At 36.4% G+C, this 21149-nt stretch overlaps 1 long non-coding RNA gene across 1 annotated transcript in view; it reads left to right on the top strand.

Moving 5' to 3' along the window:
- Window positions 1-21149, top strand: part of LOC138145472 (uncharacterized) — a 185238-nt gene that overhangs the window by 26969 nt on the left and 137120 nt on the right. The window contains exon 2 of the long non-coding RNA XR_011164236.1: window positions 11956-12157. This is a non-coding gene — a long non-coding RNA (uncharacterized lncRNA). The remainder of the gene's footprint in view (window positions 1-11955; window positions 12158-21149) is intronic.

Here is a 21149-nt window from a genome sequence, read left to right as displayed (position 1 = left end):
TTTTCCCACAACCACAATGTGAGGTAGATAGTACAAGCACTATTATTATTCCAGTTTTATAGATAATAAAACTGAAGTTCATAGAGATTAAGTGATTTACCCTGGCTTAGTTTGTAAACATAAAATATAGGATTCAATAGCAGATATGTCTTGCCTGAATGCAAAGCATTTTTAATTCATCACACTCTCTCTCAATAGAAGGTAGTGGGAGCACTGATTCACTAGGTTAATTTTCTAGCAAGATATTTAGAAAATATTAATGTCTATTTAAAGATAAAACATAGAATAATAAGTACTCAAGGGCAAAAAAAGAGTTATTTCTTTAGTTATTTTTATGGTGGAATTGTCTGTGATTGAAAAAATCTGGAAATAACCCAACAATAAAAGAACAGTTAAATAAATTGTGAATGGTTGAGGCACACATATAATTCTAATGTTTTCTGTTAAATTAAGCTTCCCTCATTGTATGCATCTTTGTCACCTTCTCATGCCACCATTGCCCATCTATACCTACTCCCTTCCTAAGTTAATTAAAAGCCTAAAAGATCTGAATATTTTATTAGTATTCTACTTTCAGGAGAAAAGATAAATCATGATAGTTGCAAAGGGACAATATGTCATCTTAAGGTATGAGTATAATGGAATGTATCCTATCAATATGGCAACTGCTTTCACTAACATTGCAGAAGGGAGAAGCAGAAAAGTGTCTGAATAGCTAAAAATCATTCAAAATATATTTTCAACAACTGAGACTGTGCTCCCAGGCTGATTTTTTTTTAAACATCACCAATTCATTTCCATTCCAGGTCCATGGTTTCTGCTTACTCTAAAGGTATGAGTAGGCTCCTAAATAACCTATAACTTATCAAATTGTCCTAGCCATAAAACTTTTTAGGATCTCATTCTATTTACTCATTTCAAAACACCCTGTTAGACATTCTCTCATATAGTGACTTGGGCTAATTTAATCATACAAAATTAAAATTAAGAAAATATAACTGTTGAAGAGCTTCAAATTGGCAGAGGTTCATTGAACTCCCCACTTCTAACACCTTCTGTGGCTTTGACACAGAATGGGAATATGTTATACCAAAAGTTCTTGATGGAGATACAGTCTTAAGTATTCCCTGATAAAAATCACAAGTTATGCTCCTGCTCCTGCATAGAAAGTCATATGAAGGTGGAACCAAGATCGCATAGTCGAAGCACAAGCTTGCCATGGGATCTGGCTCCAACCATTCCTAATACCTGTAAAAAAAAAGCCCTTAAACAAATTTTAAAGCTACAGAACCCAAAAAGTGACAGAGAGAAACAAATCTCCTGCTGAAGAGAGCCTGGTAGACAGACAGGAAGGGTCTATCACAGTGTGCTGGGAGCTAAGCAGAGCCCAGTTTGAGCCTCCTGGTTCTTTCCCCAGGGCAGTCACAGCCAGCTGTGCCTAGAGCAAACTTCAGGAGAGTGATCACCAACAGTTGTGGTGGTTTCCAGACTTCTCAAACCATAAACAACAAAGAAAAAGTAAAAGGTCAGTTTGAAACTCTGTTGGAACAGGGGGGACTGAAGAGCACAGTCCAGCCCCTGCCCCTGGGGCAAGAAGTGGCAGAGGTGTGGCAGCTGTGCAGCCCTCCTCATGGTTGCCTCAGGAGCTCCTGGTATACATATTGTAGGGGGACCAAGTGACCATTCAGAGGGTAATTGCACTTGCTTTAACCTTCTTGTATCTGGATCATTGTCTAGGGTCGTGGTCCTGGGGTATGTGGTCAGTGCCTGGTGGAGGCTATAGAGAGGGAGTCCACCTAATAGCTATGGCAGCTGCAAAAACACCAGTGATTTGGGACATAGCTCTCTCCATTCTGGAAGCAGAGTTCTACCATGGCAAAGAGATCAAAAGACAAGTAATTGGCTGGCAATATGAGTAAGCACAAACAGAGCCCAGAATACTTTTTGGGGACAAAAAGGATGAAGGACTAGAGTGGAAAGTCAGAACTTCTGCATCCAATGCCTCCAAGAACAATATGAATTGGTTACAGGCCGTGGAGGAGCTCAAGAAGGAGTTTGAAAATCAAGTAAGAGAAGTGGATGAAAAATGAGAATGAATCAAGAAAATCATTAAAAGCAAGTCAACAGCCTGCTAAAGGAGATTCAAAAATCACTGAAGAAAATAACACCTTAAAAAATAGACTAACTCAAATGGCAAAAGATTCCCAAAAAGCCAATGAGGAAAAGAATGCCTTAAAAAGCTGAATTCGCCAGAAGGAAAAGGAATTTCAAAAACTCACTGAAGAGAATAACTCCTTCGAGAAACATAGTAAAAATGACAATTTTACCAAATTAAATTATATATTTAGTGCCATAACAATTAATTTACCAAAAAACTACTTTATAGAGCTAGAAAAAATAGTAAGAAAATTCATTTGGAAGAATAAACAGTCCAGATTATCAAGGGAATTAATGAAAAGAAATGCTAGGAAAGGTGGACTAGCTATACCAGATTTCAATCTGTATTATAAAGCAGCAGTCATCAAAACTACTTGGTACTGGCTGAGGAATAGAGGAGTGGATCATTGGAATAAATTAGGCACATGAGATTCAGAAGTCAACGACTATAGTAATCTATTGTTTAATAAACCCCAAGAACCCAGTTTTTGGATAAGAACTCACTATTTGACAAAAATTGCTGGGATAACTGGAATATAGTATGGCAGAAATGGAGCATATACCATTATCTAACACCATATACCAAAATCAAGTCTAAATGGGTGCATGATCTAGGTATAAAGGCTGATACTGTAAGTAATCTGGGAAAGCAAGGAATACTTTAACTGTCAGATTTATGGAGAGGGGAAGACTTTATGAACAAACAAGAATTAGAGAACATTATAAAATGAAAAATGGATAATTTTGACTACATGAAATTGAAAAACTTCTGTACAAACAAAGCCAATGTAACCAAGATTAAGAGGGAGGTGGGAAATTGGGAAAGAATGTTTACAACCTACGTCTCTGACAAAGAACTCATTTCTAAAATATACAGAGAATTGAGTCAAATTTATAAGAATACAAGTCATTTGGGCGGCCAGGTAGCATAGCGAGTAAGAGCACCAGCTCCAGTGTCGGGATGACCTGGGGATCGAATCTGGGCTCAGACACTTAGCACCCACCCAGAAACACCTGGCCGTGTAACCTTGAGCAAGTTACTTAACCCCAGTTGCTTAGGGGCAGCCAGGTGGCTCAGCAAGTGAGAGCACTGGCTCCAGTGTTGGGATGACCTAGGGATCAAATCCGGACTGACATACTCAACTCCACACCCAGAAATAAATGGCCGTGTAACCTTGAGCACGTTACTTGACCCAGATTGCTTAAAAAATATACAAGTCATTCCCCAATTGATAAATGGTCAAAGGATATGAACAGGCAATTTTCAGAGAAAGAAAGATATCTATAAGCACATGAAGAAATGCTCTAAATCACTATTGATTACAGAAATACACATCAAAACAACTCTGATGTACCACATCTCAGCAGTCAGATTGGCTAAGATGACAAAACAGGAAAATGACAAATGCTGGAGAGGATGTGGGCAAATTGGAACACTAATGCATTGCTGGTGGAGTTGTGAACTCATCCAGTCTTTCTGGAGAGCAATCTGGAATTATGCCCAAAGGGCTATAAATACTTTCATATCCTTTGACCCAGCAATACCACTCCTAGGGTTATATCCCAAAGAGATCATAGAAGTGGGAGGAAGACCCATATGTACAAAAATGCTTATAGCAGCTCTTTTTGTGGTGGCAAAGAATTGGAAATTAATGGGGTGCCCATCAGTTGGGGAATGGCTGAACAAGTTGTGGTACATGTATATTATGGAATACTATTGTGCTATAAGAAATGAGGAGCAGACAGTCTTCATATTTACCCTGGAACTAACTGATGCTGAGTGAGAAGAGTAGAACCAGGAGAAATTTCTACACAATTATAGACACAACGTATGTGTGATGACCAACTTTGATAGACTGGACTCTTCTCAGCAATGCAGTGATGTAAGTCAATCCCAAAAGACTCATGATGGAGAGAAATGTGTGCATCCAGAGAAAGAACTAGAAAGAACTGAGTTTATATCCAGATGGAAGAAAAATACCTGATCTTTTTCCTTTTCTTGTTTGGTTTTATGTCCTCTTTACCATTTTTCATTCCATCTAATACAATCCATCTTTATAACCTGACTAATGTATAATGTGAGATATTTACAGATCCTGTACTTGACTATATGCTGCCATGGAGGGGAGGGGAGGGAGGGGCACAAAATGTGAAATTCATGGAATTGTGGAATTGAATCCTGTAGACCAAAAGGAAACAAACAAATTCATTAAAAAAAAGAACCAAGGAGCAAGCTTCTACATTAAGGGATCAAAGGGCTTGGAATATGATATTCTGGAGGTCAAAGGAGCTAGGACTAAAACCAAGAATCACCTACCCAGCAAAACTTAGTATAAAAATGCTACAGGGGAAAGTATGGTCTTTCAATGAAATAGAGGATTTTCAAGCATTCTTGATGAAAAAACAGAGCTGAATGGAAAATTTGATTTTCAAATACAGAAAGCAAGAGGAGAATGAGAAGGTAAACAGGAAAAATAAATCATAATGAATTTCTTAATGTTGAACTATTTATATTCCTACATGGAAAAATGACAATTGTAACTCATAAGACTTTTCTTAGTATGAGGATAGTTGAAGGGAATATATATATATATATGTGTGTGTGTGTGTGTGTGTGTGTGTGTGTGTGTATGTATGTATAGGAGGGTGTATGTGTATGAAAATATATATGGGGGTGTGGGCATATATATGTTCATGTATACATAGAGGGCACAGGATGAATTGAATATGAAGCAATGATATCCAAAAAATAAAATTAATAGATCAGAGAAATTTATTGGGAGTAGGAGAAAGGGAGAGATAGATTAGGGTAAATTATTTCATATGAGAGGCAAGAGAAAATTACGATGGAAGAGAAGAGCAGGAAGGTGAAAGGGAATAGGACAACCTTACTCATATTGAATTTGTCTTAAGGATTGAATAACATACATTCTCAATTCAGTATCTTACCCTACAGGTAAATAGGGGTGTAGGGGATAAGGGGATATGAAATAAGGGATGGCAGATTAGGGAGAGGGTAGTTAAAAGCAAACATTTTTGAAAAGGGATAAGGTCAAAGAAGAAAATAGAGTAAGTGGGGTGGTGGGATAAGATGGAGGGAAATATAGTTAGCCTTTCACAATATAACTATGGAAATGAATTGGGGAAATACACATGCACAACCTATATTGAATTGCTTCTCTTCCCAGTGGGGGTGAGTGAGGAGGGAAGAATGGAAAAAATCTGGAACTCAAAGTTTTCAAAACAAATGTTTAAAAATTTGTTTTTTATATGCAGCTGGGAAATAAGATATACTGACACTGGGGTATAGAAATCTACCTTGCCCTACTAGAAAGTTAGGGGGGTGATGGGGGAGGATAAAGAGAGAACAGATTGGGTAAAGGGGTATTCAGTAGGCTTGCTATTTTGTGGTAGGGGTAGGGGAAAGACAGGGAGAAAAATTATAACTCAAATTTTTGTGGAAATGAATGTTGAAAACAATGAATGAATGAATGAATGAATGAATGAATGAATGAAAAAAGAAAGAGAAAGAAAGAAAGTCAAGTGAAAGTTATCATCTTCTGACTCTCAATTCTTAGCTACCGGCTCAGCTGATTCAGCCATCAGGTATCTCTGCTGTTTCCATAATGAATGTGGCTATTCTTTCTCTGAATTTCACATGAGGTTTTCCCTTCCTACCTGGAATCCTAGTCCCTGAGCTCATGAAGGGCAACTGCTATTAAAAGCTTTTATATGCTGGACTACTTCCTTCTTCTCCGTCCAATGGATGCAAACATTGTTACCCTTTTATTGCATGCTAAAGAATATGAAACCCAGAGAGGTAGAAGTGACTATCTAAGGTAACACAATTGGGAACCAAAAAGCTCAACAGCATGATTCTCCCAATGGAAAGAGACGTAAGTGCTACTTTATCCTTTCAAAGTTTCCACCAGAGCTTAAGACTTTTCATAACCCTCTGATTGTGATCCTTTAAATCTGCCTTAAAGCATTCAGCTCCACACTCATGTTCATTTGATGCCTAATTATGTGGACAGTGCTGAAGAAACATGTACTATCTATACATAATATGAAACTGTCATAGAATGTCACATAAAGAGCAGATGGGCTTTGCTAACAGGTGACATTAGACTGGCAATCATGGAACAATAACATGTATTTGAACCTCAGTTCCTTTTTATCTTATAGCATCAAGTATTCTCTGCATTTGTCCCCTTTTCCTTCAGTCATTGTAGGACTACCCACTGCTACTAAAGCCAAAGACCTGTGGTTATCTCTAGGTTTCCCTCAATCTTTAGAATTATTCTGTGATCAAGAACGACCTTGAAAGTTACATTTTGTTTATTTAATAATCTTCATTAGTAACCTAATGATCCTTACATTATCTTTGTAATACTTTAACTGTCCATAACCAAATGATTGCAATAGACCTCTTTCAATTTTTATCTCATAGGCAGTTTGACAGATGACCCAGGCTTAATCATAGACCAATCAAAGACTCAGTGAAAGGAGAGTTTCCAGCTGTTTAGGGAGGAATGGTGGTGAATAACTTCAGCAAAGATGAACAAAGTACAGCTTGAAGATTGATTTCCACATTAGCATGTGCTTGGGAGAGAATAAGTTATCTTTTTATGACAAGAATAATTTTCAGGGTGTGTTTGCGTGTGTGTGTGTGTATCTGTTAAAGAATGTCCTTTTTAATATTTTTTTTGCCTATAGCTCCAGAACCCTGATATCTTAATCAGTAGAAATAAAATATAAAGCTTTATATACTTAGATTCTGGGTTCCTTCCTTTAGATTATAGGAAAAATTAAAGCTTATATTTTATTCAAATCTAATGTTAATTTTCAGATTGAGTTTGTACTAATTCCCAGGATTTTAGGTAACTAAAATATCCCTCTTTTCTTAAAAAAATTATAAAATCAATCAAACTTGTTTGCATCTATTACATAAAAACATTAATTTTGGTGCATAAAGCACCATGACTTTTTTTTACTCAAACTTCTTGTATGCACCTCATTCTCTCCACTCACAGAGTCAACGCTCAGTATCAGGCCCTCATCACTTCACACCTTGAATATCAAAATAGTTTCCTAATTGGACTCCATAGTTCTCATTTCTACCCTTTCCAATTTATCCTCAACATACTTGCCAAACACTCTTCTGAAAGTATATATTACACCCCTGCTCTAAGAGCCTCAGTGATTCTCTTTTACTTTGAGATAAGATACTTCAGGGTTCAGTCATTTTGATGTGGTCCTTGTGTGCCTGTGCTTGAACCCCAGTTTGTAAAATCACATCCAGTTCTAAAATTACATTTTTCCCTAGCCTCAAAACACTGTCTCAGGCACTTTCTCTCTAGCTCAAGGGCAGCATGCCCTAGCAAAATATTTATCTCTCTTTCTAATACAGTAGCCAATTTCACCTATAGAATTTAGTAGTTTGACCCAGCTGTGTGCTGGCTGAAGCAGTTGTATACTGGATCATACCTATTATATGTATCAGTCATACACACACACACACTCCCTAGCTCATTATATTTTGTATACCTTGGGCTTGGGATATACTAAACTCCCCAAATCCATCTTGTCAAACATGATATTGATGGATGGCAGCTTGGTCAGCTCTGACTGCTAGCTAACTCAGTGACATTTCAAGCCTAAAACCACACCTCCATGCAGCCCCACCATGGGTTATTTCCCAGTGAATTCTGGGCAATACACCTGCGCAGTAAATATTAAAAGTGCATATTCCTTTAAGAACTAACCAGTCCTTAACTCCTCCCTAATCCCACCCTGACTCACCTAGTTAGCATAATTGGCACAGGTTTTACTATAAAATATCCTATAAAAAACTTTAACTGTACCCCCCCCCCAAGGTTGCAGGATCCCTAAGAACTCTTGTCCATTACATAGCATAACAAATCTTTGCCACCTTGACTTAAAGAATGTTTGAGTCTGTGAATTCATTCCAGACTGTTTTCCAAGCACTCTGGTTACTGGAGTCCCTGGACTTCCTGACCATCACATCAATTTCAGTTGTGCCCAATTCTTTGTGGCCTCTTTTTCAGTTTTCTTGGCAAAAATATTGAAATGGTTTGCCTTTTCCTTTCTCAACTCATTTTACAGAAGAAGAAATTAAGGCAAAAAGGGTAAAGTGACTTGCTCAGGCTAATAGAGCTGGTGGGTATCTGAGGCCAGATTTGAACTCAGGTCTTCTTGACTCCTGGCCTATTGCTCTATCCACTGTGCCAATTAACTACCCTGGAGATAAAAATGTCAACTCCTTAATGAACCATTTAAAGGTTTTTCCAAGTCTTCCAATCGAACTGACCTAATTACTGACCCTCCAATTCGTCATTTAATCAGTTTCCCTCATTCCACTGTATAAGGGAATTATTCCTGACTGGAATATAATCTCCCCTCACTCACATCTACCAGTTACAAGCCTTAGCTTCCTTTAAGTCACAATGCGAGCCTTTTCTCATATATCTGGTTAGTTTTCTCCGTCCCCACATTATACCAACTTATTTGTTGTATCCCAACATTAAAGTATAAACATCTTTTACAAAGGACATTTTGTTCTTGTTATTTTGCCATTATATCCAGAACACTAAACAGTGTTGTACATATTCTTAATAAATGCAGATTAAGCTGAATTTAAATAAATGTATTCCCACCCCTTAAGTCTCCATCTCAAACAGGTTTGGTTTTTCTTGTTGTTGCTTTATTTACATTTACTTTTCCTTTTACATGTCTGCAGTTACCATGTACAGTTTTTTTTATTCTTTATTCACTTTGCTTTCTCTCTTAAAAGTCTTTCTAGATTTATTTATGTTCCTCAAAATTGCTAAGTTTAATTTCATTATAGTATTCCATTACATTAATGTACCACAATTTATTTGACCATTTCTCTTATTATTGGACATTTAGGTTGCTTCTAGCATTTTTTTTTTCTTTTTTTGCAATTACGAATAATGTTGCTATAAAAGTAATTGAAAAAATATAGCCTTTTGTTTCTTTTGATAACACTCTCAGGCATCCATTCCTGATGGTGGAATTATAAACTGAATTTCTCTTTAAAAAAAAAAACTTACTCACTACTATTAGAATCCTTTCTAAAGAATTCTAGTTTGCAACTCAACCAGCAATGGAGTATAGCTGTTTCTCCACAATTTAACCAACACTGAATTAAGAATACCTATTTTTCATGCATTCCACATTTCAGTTCCATTTTATGGTAACCTTGTCATCTAACTTACATTCATATGTTAATTCATGATCAAAGCCCTAGCATTCTTTTTTTTTTTAATCACCAGTAGGTGAAATTGACAGCAAGTCATTTAGAAAGATAAACATTAATAAGTCTATTTAAAGAAAAAAAAAACATATATGCTTATCATGGGCATACAAGACAATGTAACTCCAGGGAATTTCTTGCCTGCTTTTGTAGAATAGGGCCACTCCAAGATAAGAATTAGAAAAGCAACCAACAATAACTCTATCCCTACTAGAGTCCCATACTGTGATAAGGGAGAGAGAAATCCATTACTTTTAAAATATGTTCCCAAGAAAACATTTTCCCCCTAATTTTGAATATGCCGTAGAAAAGGAAAAAATGGAGAAATCAGAAAACCTTATCAGATAAACACTCAGCAATCAGAACTAAACCTTTATCTCATCAGCATCTTCATCTAGTACCTGGTGAGTGTGATTTATAGCTAATCACTAGCCTAGCTGGACAACATAAGAGTTAAATGGTATCCTTCATCACTGAAGAAAGACAAGTCAAAAAACTGAAGTTTTCTATCCTGGTAGTCTACTAAGAAGGAAAAAAATGACCTATAAATTTAGAAGTAGAAGGAACTCTAGACATCTAGTACATCCCCGCTCTCATTTAACCAACAAGTAAAGTAAGATAAATAAGAGAGATTAAATGTCATAATCAAGGTTATTCAGGTAATGAGTGGAAAGGGTTTGAATTTGAACCTAGTTTCTGAGTCCAAGGCCACTTCTTACTCTGCTAACAGTGGTTCTGTTCAGGGCCTTAATAAAAATACTTTTAGTGCTAGTGACCCATCAGTCTATGTTTCAAACCTTTGTGATACTTTCTAATATTTAATTGGAAGGACAAGACTGATCCATACTATAAAGAAAACTCCCTTTCCTGACAGTTTGAGCCCATTTTTTTCATGTGGTTCAGCTCACCTCCATGGAATCTTCCATGAATAACTCCATTCTTATGTTGACTTTATCATACCTCCCTTATGCATTCTATATATACACACATAATATCATACTATATATATATACATGTATTATATATATATATACACACATACATACATATATATCTCAAAATGATGGTTACCACAAAATCAAGCAATAACTAATCTTGAGCACACTGCCTTCTCATTGTTCTTAAGTAATTTTCTATCTAACTAGATGGTAGGCTCACTCAGTGAAAAGGATTCTTCTATTTCTTTTTTCTCCCCTCTGAGCATCTATATAAATACTAGGTACATATAATCACAAGAGACTTAAAACCTTGATGTATATTGACACATCACTGTTGCTATCATAGTGATGTACACATTATACAAGGACAGTAGTTATGTTATGGAGCTCATTACATCTGTCTGCACATCCTTTTTAGTGGACAATCTTAATGTTGGGTTGTCACTAGAGTGGCCGCAAGATGGCAGTTCTTAAGTCTGTGATGATTTATGCAACAATTCATAGACTATGTATGCTGATGTAGTTTAACTCAGTAGCACATACGTATAATGGTCTTTGGGTGCACTTTGCTTAGTTCTTTATGTCTATTGAAGGATTGTTCTATTTGCTGGCGTGTCTTAATGGTTGCTTGCCTCTCTCAGAGTTTATCAGGTTCTGAGTAGATATCTCCAGGCAGAAGAGTCATTGTGGAGTATGAACCCAGCCCTCCCCTAAGCCATCGGTTTTTGCTCCTAAGGACATTTAGATTGAAACATGGTCAATGTTACATTGATAAACTTTGAGTCTTTACTCACAATAGAGGTACTGTGACTATATACCAAAATGAACTGTGCACAGAAATCCATCTTGGTACCTTGTCATCTAATAATATACAATTATCTATCATTACTTTTTCCATGCCTCATTTTCCTTCTTTGAGAATTGTGGGTGATAATATCTGACTTAACCTACTTTGTAGTATGTCAAAGACAAATGCAGCAGGCCTTGAAATTAGAAGAGAATGTGTATGAAGGATTATGTGTGTTTTGCACTGAAGAATTCTGCTGGATCCTGTAGTTTTACTTACATAAGGAATTTCTTGATGAGGCAATTCCCTTAGCTAATAGTGATTGCCACTTTCTTAGGAATTTATAGTTAAAGTCACCTAGAGCACTGAAATTTTCCCAGGGTAATATAGTTAGCATGTGTTAGAAGCGAGACTAGAACCTAGGTTGTTCTGGCTTCAAGAATGGCTATCTGCCAGGGGTGGGGAACCTGTGGCCTCAAGGCCTCATGTGGCCCCCAGAGTGCTCAGGTGTTGCTCTCTGAGGACACAGAGAGTCACATGTAACCTCTAGGCTACAGAATACTCACCTCTTTACACCAAGCTATCTCTCTCATAACAGTAATTTAATGATCTGTATTTATGCATGAGGCAGCTAGGTGGCAGCATGGTACAGAGTGGGGGATGTGGAGTCAGGAAGACTCATCTTCTTGAGTTCAAATCTGACCTCAGACACTAGTTGTGTGACCTTGGACAAGTCACTTAACCCTATTTTTCCTCTGTTTCCTCATCTGTAAAAGGAGCTGGAGAAGAAAATAGCAAACCACTCCATTATCTTTGCCAAGAATACCCCAAATGGGCTCATAAAGAGTTGGACATAACAGAAATGACTGAACAACAGCATCCATTAAGCAATGAGATGGTGAAATGGATAGAATATCAAACCGAGAGACAGAAAGAAAAAGTCCAGCCTCAGAAATTTACTTACCTGTGTGACCCTGAGTAAGTCATTTAATCTGTTTGCCTTAGGTTCTTCAACTGTAAAATGGACTTAATACTTACATTTCTCTCCCAGAGTTATTGTGGCATTCTTTTTTTTTTTTTGTTTCCATGATTTCATTTTATTTATTTATTTTAATAAATAGTAATTTATTTTTTCCAATTATATGTAAAGATAGTTTTCAATATTAATTTTTGTAAGGTTTTGAGTTTCAAATTTGTCTCCCTCCCTTCCTGATAGAAGAAACAGAACAAAAGGGAAAAGCTACAAGAATTTTTTTCAGTGAAAATAGTATACTTTAACTCTATAGTTCTTTCTCTGGATATGGATAGCATTTTCCATCATGAGTCTTTTAGAATTGTCTTATATCACTGTATTGCTGAGAAGAACTAAGTCAAACATAGCTGATCATCATACAATGTTGCTGTTCCTATGTAAAATACTCTTCAAGTTCTGCTCACTTCATTCAGCATCAATTAATGTAAGTCTTTTCATGATTTTCTGAAATACACCAATCAGCTCAGCATTTCTTAAGGCACAATGGTATTGCATTAGGTTCATATATCATAACTTGTTTAAGACATTCCTCGGTTGATGGGCATTCCTCAATTTCCAATTTCTTTTTGCCACCACAAAAAGAGCTGCTATAAATACATTTGTACCTGTATGTTCTTTTGCCTTTTTTTTTTAATGATCTCTTTGGGATACAGACTTAGTAGTAGTATTGCTGGATCAAAGGTTATGTACAGTTTGATTTCCCTTTAGCACAGCTCCAAATTCTTCTCCAGAATGTTTGGAACAGTTCATATCTCTACCAACAATGCATTAGTATCCCATTTTTTTCCCACAACTTCTCTTATATTTATTATTTTGATTTTCTATCATATTAACCAATCTGAAAGGTGTGAGGTGGTACCTCAGAGTTGTTTTAATTTGCATTTCTCTAATCAATAGTGATTTAGAACCTTTTTTCACACGACTATTGATAGCTTTAATTTCTTCACCTGAAAACTGCACGTTCATATCCCTTGACCATTTATCAATTGGGGAATGACTTGTATTTTCTAAGTCTGACTCAGTTGTCTATATATTTTAGAAAGGGGGTCTTTATCAGAAATATTGGCTATAAAATTATTTCCCATCTCTTTTGTTTCCCTTCTAATCTTGATTGCATTGCTTTTGTTTGTACAAAAAAAAATAATTTTACATAATCAAAATTATCCATTTGGTGTTTCATAATGTTGTTCTATCTCTTGTTTGGTTATAATTTTTTTCCCTTCTCTATAGGCTCTGACAAGTAAGCTTTTCCTTGTTCTCTTAATTTCCTTATGGTATCACCCTTTATCTAAGGCAAGTATCTATTTTGACCTTTTCTCAGTATATGGTGTGAGATATTGTTCTATGCCTAGTTTCTGCCATACTATTTTCCAGTTTTCCCAATAGTTTTGTCAAATAGCAAGTTCTTATCCCAGAAGCTGGTGTCTTTGGGTTTATCAAACAGTAGATTAATATAGTCATTTTCTACTTTGTCTTGTGTACCTAATTGATTCTACTGATCCATAACTGTTTATTAGCCAGTACCAAATAGTTTGATGATTGTTGCTTTATAATATAGTTTTAAATGTGGTATGGCTAGGTGTGACAGCCTAATGAGATGTTATTTGTAAAGCACTTAGCACAGTGTCTGGCAGATGGTATTTAGCACTTAACAAATGCTTATTTCCTCTCTTCTTTTTGGATCTTTAAAGTTTATAATGTACCTCATCGACATTATCTATTTTGGGTCTCATAAAGACAGCCAAAACAACAGTAATTACTACCATTTATATTGCACTTTAAAATTTGCAAAGCACTTCACATAGGTGTTACATGTATTATTAACTCCATTTTGTAGTTAAAGAATCAGCATCAGAGTGGTTAAGTTATAGTGTATAAATGGTAGAAACTGAATTCAACTCAGTTCTTCCTAACTCCAAGTGGAATAGAATATCCATGATACCATGTTACATACCACCATTGCATAGAATAGCTAGGGTTAGGTTTCGTCTTAATATATTACTTCTGCTCAGGTCCACAGTTAAGCAAGTCATGAAGAGAGAATGGAATAGATTATTCTTGGATCTATGTGGTGGTGAACAGAGACAGCAGCTGGGAGAGGGCAGACATAGAGGCCAAGGGAGGCTGGATAGACCACTGAAGGGCACTGTAGTAGTAGAAGTATAAGGGGGAAGTACTTGAATCATCCTTTTGGTGAAAATGAAAGTGTTCTGGGTTATCTGTGTGAATTCAGACCCATACTTTAATTTTTCCTTAGAAGCCAAAACTCGCTTCTGATATATTATAGGGAGCTACCTACATTTGTCATTATAATTATTCTGGCTGAGCTCATTCCACTCACTCTCCCTAACAGTATGACACTGAAAGTGGTCATGGGACATTGAATGTTCACAGGTACTATGACACTCATGTACACTTTGCAAAGTACTGTGTTAATGAAATTTAAATAATTGTTATGTTTAAGAAATGTGCCAAACACATGTGTACTTTAAAATAACTAGTGGTTAAGGGCCAGGTTGACAGTATCAGAAACTATACACCCTTGGGGACAGCCAGGTGGCTCAGCGAGTAAGAGCACTGGCTCCAGTGTCGGGATGACCTGGGCATCAAATCTGGGCTCAGACACTTAGCACCACACCCAGAAATAACTGGCCGTGTAACCTTGAGCAAGTTACTTAACCCCGATTGTTTATGTAAAAAAAAAAAAAGAAAGAAAGAAAGATACTATACACCCTTGAAGGCATCAGGAAACTGGCAGTCAACCTTTCAAAGATGTTGCATAATGGATTCCTGTATCCAGTAAGGGCTTGGAGTACCTAGAACATAGTAAACATTGATGAATATTTGTTAATTGATAGATTGATTAGAGTAGATTCTCCCTAAATATGATTCTTGCTCTAGGACTATATAATTCTGAAGGGTAGTAGGGAATAACAGACATCTGTTTTATTACAGTAATGTGCTGGCAAAGTCCAGGGGTATCAACTTAGCAAGAAAACAATGACTTTGTAAATAACATCTGGGTTCTTTGGGATATTGCTCAGAAAAGAGGTCAGAACTTGCTAACACTGAAGGCAAATTGCCAGCCATCTACATTTTATTGTATAATAAATAACTCAGAATAATGTACACCCAGCAAAACGTGGTCCTAAAGACACATTAATCTTCATGGTACTGTGGAAATAGTCCTCAGCTTATACTTAGAAAGCCTAGAATGAACTTCGTCTTCAATGCTACCTTGGAGAATCTCAAAGATCATTTCCAATGCCAGCTCCTTCAGGAAGCCCATCTTGTCCATCTCCCTACTTTTAGTGCCATCCCCTAATTGATTTTTATAATTTTTACATTTAATTTTCCAGTGCAATGGAAGTTCCCTGAGGGCAGAAACTTTCATTTGCAACTATTTCCTCCATACCTGGCATGGTGGCTGGAACATAATATGGACTTAAAAAATACTTATTGAAATTGGAACTGCTTGACTTGGATTCAAAAGTTGCCTCTGCTGCCATATGAATGAGTAACAAATGTTCTGAGCTTAATTTCACTCATCTGCAAATGGGGAGAAAAATTCTTGTACTGTCCACCTTGTATGGTCATTATGATGAAAGTATTATGTAAATGTGAGCTATCACATCACACAGCAGCTGGTTGTGTACATATGTAATAAATTATGGCTTTTTTTTGGCAACAGCAAAGTAACTGTTTATTATAGCCCAGTTCTTGGCACAAAGTAGGTGCTTAATAAATCTTTATTGATTGATTGATTGATTGATTGAAGTGATTTGCTCAGGATCATATAGAGCAGGAGTATCAGAGGTAAGGCAACTAGGTGGCTAGAGCACCAAGTCTATAGCCATGCTGAATTCAAATATGGCCTCAGGCACTCGCTAACTGTGTGACCCTGGGCAAGTCACTGAACCCCCATTTCCCCAGGACTTTGTGGGGTCATGTAGAGTCAAACACAAATAAAAAAACTGAACAATAGTAACAACAATCCCCCATCAGAGACAGGATGTGAATCCCTACATTCTGAATAAATTATACAATGACCTTTCTATTGTACCTTACTTCCACCCTCTCAAAGTGTTCACATCTAGAGGCTAAGTACATAACAATGATTCTGACACTATAGAAATCACTTTTAGAGTTCTTCATTGTAAATTCCTTCAGAGACCCTTCTTTGTTCTTTTAAATATCCTCATGTATATGCAAATATTTTCCCTTTCAAGGCAATTTTGAGTTTTGGAAACAACCAATAGCAATTAAGAGTGAAATACGGTGAGGAAGTAGGATGGTCAACTGTTTTGGATGGATAATGAGACATGAAAAATAAGATGTCATACTTAGGTACTTGAAAATGATAACAATTACAATAATGAACATTATATGCTACTTTCAAGGTTTGCAAAAATACTTCATAAATATTTTCTTATTTGATCCTTGTAATTAACCTGGACAATATTTGCTATTCTTATCCCTGTTTCACAGATGAGGAAACTGAGGCAGTCAGAAATTAAGTGACTTACCCAAGGTCACATAACTAGCCAATGTCTAAGGCCAGATTTGAACTTGGTCTTCTTGTTTCCAGGCCAACCCCTCCATCCATGGTGCCACCTTGCTGCCTCTAGCACTGAAAAACCATTTATTAAATTGAAATGATCACTGAAGATAATTCTGAAAAAGAAATCTAGGCAGATCCATGCTATGCCATAAATCACAACCGCATTTGTCATTGCTTAGTTTCCTATCATCCAATTAGCCTCATTATCTCCCAGTTCTCCTTGGTTACTGCCCTCCCTTATGCCAGTGTGAGAAATCTGTTCCTTACCAATATTGTTCCTGTTTCTTTCTTCTCTACTCTTTCAAACATGTAAAGCCCAAACTAGAACTTTGTGCACTTTGAGGAAAATGTGGTAATGACATTGAAGAAGAATATTTTATGGATATTTAACACAGGATGTAACAAAATACTTGTCATCCCTACATACCAGACAGTGACTGTATATTTCAAGAGAGGAGGAGGTGGGTGGAAAGTAGGGAAGCTTGTTTTAGGCCTTTAAATATTTGTTGACAGGAGGCTATTCTAGCTGAAAAAAAAAATGTATTTTTTCCCCAAAAGAAGATAACATTACATTATTTCATACTTTAAGAACTAAAGTCTCGTAGCCTTGCTCCTGATGGAATCATTCTGAATTACATTGTATTTTTCTCAGTTTTACCTAGCAAAATCCATGGTTCCAAAGAGCATTGCAAATGTGAAAGTGCTTGGGAGCCATCACTATCATCTGTAGATGTATAATTGTATAAGGAAAACAATTTGAGCTCTTATAAAGAAGAGTGCCCTAGTTTCTTTTTCTTGTTTTGGCCAGAGTTGTGATTTCATCACTGAAGGGAATTGCTGGTGAGAAAACTCCCTCTAATGATACCATCTTTTAGTGTTGCTTGGGGAACTGATAGTTTTAGTGACTTGTCCAGAATCACTGATCATTGCCCAGTGCAAGCCAAGAGTGGGATTTGAACATAGGACTTCCTGACTGCAAGGTTGGCCACCACCACTTGCCACACTTTCTCTTGTTTAAATACATAAACCATTATTATATTCAATAAGGAATTTTATTGATTTTCTGTGTGTAATTGGATAAATCTCCCAATATCTTCCCTCTTATAAATATAAAACAAAATGCTATTTGTAAATTTTATTCTCCCAACCATCCCCTCTTGTCATTTTACCAGAGGTTGTTTTAACCTATGTGTTGGGGTCTGGCCTCAAGATTTTCTTCATTGCATGTATATAAGTGGAGTACTTCAATTGCCCATTGTTATCCATCCCTGCAGTTACCAGTCCAACATTTCTTCTTTTCTCATCCAAAAGCTTTCTGATGACATACTTCATGCTAATTTTCCTCTGTGATTTTTGATTACTGTTGTATTCTAGCCTTCTTACATCTACCACATACCTCTTCATTGTGCCTTTGATTTTAAAGTTTTGGAGACTGTGATTTTATGACACATCACTGGAAGAATAAAACTGTTAAAATGATGGATATTTACTTAGCTCCATTAAGCTTTGGAGATCATTAACCACAATGCATCACTTTCTAATGGCAAGTTGACTTGCTTTTTCTTCTTGTCCAATTCTTAAAATTATCCAAAAGCAACATATTTTATTTACAAAATGTTCGGATGGGTTATTCAGTCAAAAACATACCGTAATCTAAAAAATAGTCATGTTCCATCTACTTCTTTTTTTTCAATGGAGACCAAGGGGCCATGGAAAAGAATTATGCAAGATTAGAGACCATGATGGTTTGTGAATATGCTTCATTGAATGAAATACCTGTATCAATAAGATCACAAATTTATATAAATATTTTTAGTGATTATTTCCATGGGAAACCTTGATATTTACCAAGTAAATTAATGAAATATTAAATACTAAGTTTCTAAACTTAAGCTACATCTATCTGAAATAACTATATGGAATTCTTAAGTCAGCAAACAAAGTTGACTAAGTTGCATTGAATATACCCAGGCATCCTATTTTATGCCATTTTGTATTCTCTCAGTGGTTTCCTCTCTCCCCTTACCCCCAATCAATAACATGATGTAGAAGAACTCAAATGACATTAGTACCAGAGACACTGGGGCTAATGAGCATCTCTAGAGGTTGACAGCTGAGGCAACATACTAGAGATGAGCATCAAGGTCTACCCTTATACTGCTGACCATCTTTCCCTCTTCTCTCTGGGTTTTTGTGATGCTGTTCTCTCTTGATTCTCCTCCTACCTCTCAGGCCTACTTCTCCTCAGTCTTCTATGCTTTATCATTATTCAGTTTATGCCCAGCAACTATGGTTATACTTCAAATATCTATCCTGAGCCTCCTTTTCTTTTCTCTCTGTTGCCTCACTTGATTATCTCCGAAGGACCAATTCTTTATGCAAGTGATTCACAAATAAATATCTAACCCTAGTATCTGTTCCAGACATAATCCCATATCTTCAATGGCCTATTGGGTATTTCAAGATGGACACCAACCTGTCCAGAACATATGTCATTATCTTTCTCCCCCCAAAAAATCCATCTGTCTTCTGAATTGACTTATTACTTTTAAGGCAATACCATCCTTCCAGACACCCAGCCTCAAAATCTCAGTGTCATGCTTGACTCCTCACTCTCACATATGCTATGTAGTTAATTAGTTGTCAGAACACCACGTGTCATTTTCAAAACATTTCTCATATATATTTTTTCTTCTCTCTACTTACATGGACAACACCCTAGTTCACGGATTTATTATCACTTGCCTAAATTATTGTAATAGTTTCCTAATTGGCCTTGCGCCTTGTCTCCATTCATTCTAGTCCATCTTTCACAGAGAAAGTAATTTTTTTCTAAAGCTGACCCTTATCATCCCCTGATTAACAACCATCAATGGTTTTTTTTTTATTACCTCTAGGATCAAAGATAAGCTCCCCTCTTTGAAATTCTAAGCTCTTCACAGCTTGTTCCCTTCTTGACTTTCAAGTCTTCTTACATATTAGTTACTGCTATGGACTCTACATTCCAAGCATGCTGGATACTGAACTACATTATTTCCCTCATAAATGACATTTCATTTCCTATCTCTTTGTCTTCGCCTTGATTAATTGTTCCTCATGCTTGGGATACTTTTCTTTCTTACCAATGACTCTTAGTTTCCCTTATTTTTGTTAAGACTCAACTTAAACACCACTTTCTGAAGAAGCTGTTTGCTAATCTCCCCTGCTGCTCATACCTCTAAGACTTCCTTCCATCTACCCACAACATTCCAGTTGTTGTTTGTCCTTCAGTTTTTAAAAATCTTGTCATTTTAATTTTTTTTATCTTTAATTTATGGAATAAAATAAGCATTTCTGTAACAAAGTACTATAAAAAAGACAATTGAACATGAAACTGCAAGTCTACTATATACAACATGCTATCCCTGTGGCGGCTAGGTGGTGCAGTGAGGGGAGCACTGGCACTGGAATTGGGGGAACCTGAGTTCAGATCTGACCTCAGATTCTTAACACGCCATGTGACCTTAGGCAAGTCACTTAACCCCAATTGCCCTCCCCCCCCAAAAAGCAAAAAAAAACCCATGCTGTTCCTTTCAAATATATAACAACATTATTCTGTATTTTTTTTCTTCCCTCCTCCATCCCCCACTCTAGAGATGGCTACAATTATACACAAATGAGCATGTTTATAGATAGATAGATAAACATAGATTTTATGTATAATATATATGCATACATACAAATATATGTGTGCATGTAAAATTATTCTATACATAGTTCTATTTATCAGTTCTTTCTCTGGATTCAGTTAATGACTTTATTCATATGTTCTTTAAAATTAATTTGGCTATTTATAATAGTCAAAACAACTTATTCACTAATGTCATTCTTGAAACAATATTGGTGTTACTATATATTGTGTTCTCTTGTTTCTCCTCATTTTATTCTTTAGTATTTCATGCAAGTCTTTCCTGTAATCCTATTTTATCCTAAAATCATTGAGCTCATCATTTCTTATACCATATTACTATTCCTTCATTTTCAAAGATGGACAATGAAATCAGGGATGAGTGATATCTTGACTCGCATGTGAATTGGATTTAAGTGAGACAGAGTTACACAGCATCATCAATCCTACTTTCTCTTCCTGAGTCACTGAAGTCCAATGTCAAGACAAAAGTCAGGGCTACTGGTTATGGCCCCGTATATAGTAGATGACCCTATAGTCTTCAATATCTGACCAAGCTCTAAGTTCTACAAAGTACCTGCTTCAGCCTCCTATATGGCCATTGGAACAAGTTTTTCTCATCCACCAATTCCTCCAGAGGAAGTCTTCATATATGTGAGGTAGACACCCCCTAACTCATCAAGAGATTTGAGGCCTGTCAGTTACCTTC

Source organism: Petaurus breviceps, unplaced genomic scaffold (genome assembly GCF_028583685.1).
Source record: "Petaurus breviceps papuanus isolate PSGF00001 unplaced genomic scaffold, PetGlider_PUasm1.0 90740, whole genome shotgun sequence".
NCBI lineage: Eukaryota > Metazoa > Chordata > Mammalia > Diprotodontia > Petauridae > Petaurus > Petaurus breviceps.
Note: the sequence above shows the minus strand (reverse complement) of the source record. Positions and strands in the feature narration are given on the sequence as shown.